The sequence below is a fragment of the Danio rerio genome, chromosome 4, assembly GCF_052040795.2.
Source record: "Danio rerio strain M-AB ecotype USA chromosome 4, GRCz13ab, whole genome shotgun sequence".
Classification (NCBI taxonomy): domain Eukaryota; kingdom Metazoa; phylum Chordata; class Actinopteri; order Cypriniformes; family Danionidae; genus Danio; species Danio rerio.
Window position 1 is genome coordinate 36,445,001 of NC_141024.2, and position 5,000 is coordinate 36,450,000.

Below are 5,000 nucleotides of genomic sequence, written 5' to 3' on the forward strand. Positions count from 1 at the left end.
TTTAAATTCTTCCAGATTCCCTCTTCATCTATTTCCACAAAGATTTTTTTCCAAAATTGTTCTGAAACTGGTCTTTTATGCACTTTGTTTCTGAAACAAATGTAGAAATTTTTGAGAACACATTCTTGAAAATCCTTCTCCTTTTCCTTTAAAAACACTTTTACATTATCATTGCTTTCATTATTTTGTTCAATTTTTACTATCCATTCTTTAGGTAATGCACTTTTCACTATTTCAAATTGTTTTACCAGAGTTTCTCTTTTGATATCTTTCCCAATCCCATCCATGGCATCCACAATTACTTGGCTTGGTAAAAACCCTTCTTTAATCTCATATAAAACATCCTTAACCTGACATACACCTGCTTCCAACCAATATTTAAAATATACTTCTTTCTTTTGTGTTAAAATATTACCATTTAAAAACAAAGGTTGATTTAATAACATGTTCCTCCCTTCAGGTTTAAAATCAACGTGATTTAAAAACTCACTCCATGCCTGTAAAACTTCTCTATAAAATTCAGGAATCCCAGTTATCATGCTTTGTTTCAGTTTCATCCATAAAATATCATCATTCATATTAAAACCCCCACATTTGTTAAGATAAAACCTCATTACATGTTTCCATTCGGCTTTAAATTCTTTATTTAAATACTTTTTTATTACTTTGACTCTCATGCTTTTCTTTCTTGTCTCTGGGTCTAACAAACCTAACCCCCCATCATCGGTTGCTCCAATTAATACATTATATGCAATTCTTGGTGGTTTTCCTTCCCAGATAAAACTCAATAAACATTGTTTTATTCTCTGCTCATGCCAGTGATCCATAGGGGTAACTCCTAACACATACCACATTTTTGACAACATCAACGTATTTACGATTAAAACTTTACCTTTCAGATTGACTCTTCTTTGTTTCCACCATTCTAATCTCCTTTCCATTCCTCCGATAATTTCATCCCACATTATCTCCTTATCTCTTTTCCCATTTTCTCCAAAGGTTATCCCTAAAATCTTTATTTCTTTCTGGTCTTTAAATTTAAAAACATCCGGTAGAATACATGCATTGCCTAATCTCATGACTACAGTTTTTTCCATGTTTACTTTAGCACCTGATCCATTACAATATCTTTCAATGATTTTCATTGCATTTATCACACTTTGCATATCTTTTAAAATCAGTGTAGTATCGTCTGCATATTGATAAATTTTCTGTTCTTCTTCTGTTTCTACAATTTTAATTCCATGTATTTCTTTATCTCTTATTATAGCTGATCCTAGAGCTTCAGTCACTAGACTGTACAGCTGTGCAGAGAGTGGACATCCCTGTTTTATGGATCGTGTTACATTAAAACAGTCTGTAATAAAACCGTTAACTTTAATACGACTAATAGCTCCGTTATATAAACACTTGATCCATCTTAAAAAATTATTCCCAAAACCAACCTTATTTAAAACCTCAAATAGAAAATTGTGTTCAACTCTGTCAAATGCTTTCTCGAAATCTACACTTATTACATATCCATTTTTTCTCTTTTCTTTCATGTATTGTATTACATCTCTTATACTGCTAATTATGTCTGTGATATCTTTCCCTTTTACGCCATATGCCTGACTAGTTTTGATAATATCGGGTAAGACCTTTTTAAGTCTATTTGCTAATACCTTGGCTAAAATCTTAAAATCTGTGTTTAGCATTGTTAGGGGTCTAAAATTCCTCAAATCATTTTTCTCACCTTTTTTCTTATATATCAGTTTCACTAAACCAACTCTCATTAAATGCGTTGTTTCTTGTTTTTTAAAAACTTCATCAAAAATTTCCTTTAAAATTGGTGCTAAAACATCCTTAAAAACTTTGTAAAACTCAGATACTAATCCATCTAATCCTGGACTTTTCCCATTACTTAATTGCATAATAGATTCCTTTATTTCTTCTATTTGTATTTCCTCATCACACATCTTTTTATCATCCTCTGTTACCTTTCCCTCAATTTGATCCAATAATTTTTTTTCTTCTTTTTCATTTATTTCACCTTTTTTAAAAAGGCTTTCATAAAAATCTCTAACTTCCTTTAAAATATCCTGTGTTTCTTTTATTTTTTCTCCATTTTCTTTTTTTAATTCTCTTATAATTTCTCCGTTACCCTTACTTTTCTCTAAATTGAAAAAGAATTTTGTACATTTCTCTCCATCCACAATATATTTGGCTCTGCTTCTGATCATCGCACCTCTACATTTTCTTTCTTCTATGTTTCGTAATTCCTCCTCCAGAAACAGTATTCTCTCTATATCTACCTTTTCTTGATTTAAACTGTCATTTAATTCCTTTCTAACCTCTACTTCTTTATGTGCTTTTGCTTTTTGTATTGATTTACTCATTTTAATCGTATACTTTTTAATTTCATATTTTGTGTTATCCCACCATATTCTTTTATCTTCATGATACATCTCATTTTGTATTTCAGTATTTATTAAGTCCACTATTGCCTTTCTATAAGGTTCTCCTTTTAAAATTTCTGTATTTAAAATCCATATCCCTTTTCCTCTTTTAGTTTCATTAAAATCAATCTTCATTAATAAAAACTTGTGGTCGCTTAGCGTTGTTTCTTTAAAATAAACACTCTGTATAAAATCACCCAGTTTTTCCTTGCATAAAATAAAATCAATCCTACTTTGCTTTAAGTTACCATCTACTAACTGTCTTCTTGAATATTCTCTTTTTCCTTCATTCCTTACTCTCCATATGTCCCCTACTTTGTGCTCTGCCATTAGTTTCTGCAACTCTTTTCTCCCAGTGTCATTCCTAAAAACCATGCCATCCGCTAAATCAATTCTATTAAAAACCGTGTTAAAATCTCCTATTAAAATAGTTTCGCCCCATAAAATCATAAGATCATTTATTCTGTTAAAAAAGTCCTTCTTTTCTTTTTCTGCTACTGGAGCATGAATGTTACATAATGTCATATTATTTTCTCTCATTCTAATAGCAAGGCATTTCCCCTCTTTATCATTGTATAGTTCTTCCACATCATTCTTTATATCTTCTTTGACTAAAATAGCGACCCCTCTTCCCATCCTTCCATCACCATTATTATAAAATATTTGCCCCCTCCATCTTCTTTTAAAATCTTCCATCACACCATCATTCCAATTAGTCTCTTGTAAACAAATTAAGTTTTGTTTTTTGCATAGTTCCTTTACCTTGTCAAATTTTCCAACATTTAAAAGACCTCTTGTATTAAAACTAACACAATTAAAAACCATTAAAAGAAAAGATAAAAATAAAAATAAATATTTAAAATACATTACTCATCTTCCCCTCCTTCTAAACTCCTTAACACATTGAACATATTAGCTTTGGCCTTTTTTCTAACATTGTCCAAATTTGGTTTTACCTTTAGTGTTCTTCTTCTTAAATTCACTTTCATACATTTGTCCATATTGTCCACCTTTGCATCTTCTTCATAATCCATGTCTTTGTTTTGCTCAATTTTTTCTTGTCCATTTTCCTCCATGTCTGAAAACTCAATTTCCATCATTTGATTTCCTCCCTCCTTCGTTTCTCCATCTTCATTAAAATCCACAACTTCTCCAGTGTTATTCTTTAGTTGTTCTATTTCTCTTTGCTGTGTTGCTTCTTCCTCCTGATCTCCTTCAAGTTTTGCATCTTCCTCCTTATTTCCTTCTTGCACCTGTCTGTCCACCTGTTTTTCTTTTTCTCCTTCCTTCCCTTCCATCCAACATTCACATTTATCTAAGAATTCTGCACACTCCGAGCATCTGACAGTGGTGCACGATCGTGCAAAATGCCCCCATTCTCCGCATCTGTAGCACTTGAAATTAGGACAGTCTTTCAGCAGATGGTCCGGGCTCATGCACTGCCTACAAGTTTTCACTTGCCGACTGTGCATCACCCGGAAATGCTGTGGTCCTTCGGCTGTTTCTAGCCTCGTGCTATAGGGCAGTGATGCCACCTCCTTCAGGAACCTTACTTTCAGGAACCTCGTCCCATCTTCGATGTCAGTGCCCGGGTAGCATCTTCTTTTAATTTTTGTTAGTGGCTCAACACCCCATCCTTCCAATTTTTCTACAATTATACTATTTTCCAGGTAGACAGGCAGGTGCAAGAAGGAAACTACATAATCTCGGTTGTGCAAACTTTTAACTTCACAGTTCACTCCATTAATTGTTAGTCCTTCTAAAAGTTTTTCACACTCCTCTTCTTTTTCCATGGTCAGTTCATATTCTTTGCCTTGTCTGGGTCTGAGCGCCAACATTTTCCCTTGTCCACATTTTTCCATTATCGCTTTAATAACATCTTCTGCCTTTACCTCAAGTACGTTTTCCACATTTATAATCACCGTAGCCTCCTTCAAGTATTTTCTCTCCGCAAACTTACTTTTTTCAGTTTTGTTTCCATTTCGTGGTCGTTTATCCAGTCCATTTTCGTTAGCCTTGCTTGTTCCTCCTGCCAGTCCGTTGTCGTTTGCCGTGCTTGTTTCTCCTCCTAATCCAATGTCGATAGCCTTTCGCGTTCCTCCTGCCAGTCCATTATCTTTCACCAGTCGAGTTTCTCCTGCCATGTCCGTGTTTGTTGCCGTGTATCCGTCCGCCATTGCTTACTCCAAAAAAAGAGTTCCAAATGAAAAAAATAAGTTCCTCCCGAACAGCTAATGCTGTTGGGAGGAAAATAAACTTCACAAAAACAAAAAAAACAAATTAACTCTAATACTTTACAAATCAAAAAGAAAATAAACAAAGAGTAGGGAGAGCCTTTCTCTCCCAACTGCAGCCAAACACTTCCTGGAATGTACCAAGTTCGAGGATTTCCAGGGTGGTGTGGCCGTAAGCGAAAGAGGCTGTCAAGCGTTGGCTATTTAAATCAGCTGCCAAATGAAGCACTACGAAAAGCTTACAGCACCCGGTATTCCCAGGCGGTCTCCCATCCAAGTACTAACCAGGCCCGACCCTGCTTTACTTCCGAGTTCAGATGAGATCGGG

The 5,000-nt window shown here is 34.5% G+C and overlaps 1 non-coding gene across 1 annotated transcript in view; it reads right to left on the bottom strand.

Moving 5' to 3' along the window:
- Positions 1–4,908: 4,908 nt before the first annotated feature.
- The window catches only part of LOC137493150 (5S ribosomal RNA), a 119-nt gene continuing 27 nt past the window's right edge, over positions 4,909–5,000 (bottom strand). The window contains exon 1 of the ribosomal RNA XR_015488277.1: positions 4,909–5,000. This exon is cut by the window's right edge and continues 27 nt beyond it. This is a non-coding gene — a ribosomal RNA (5S ribosomal RNA).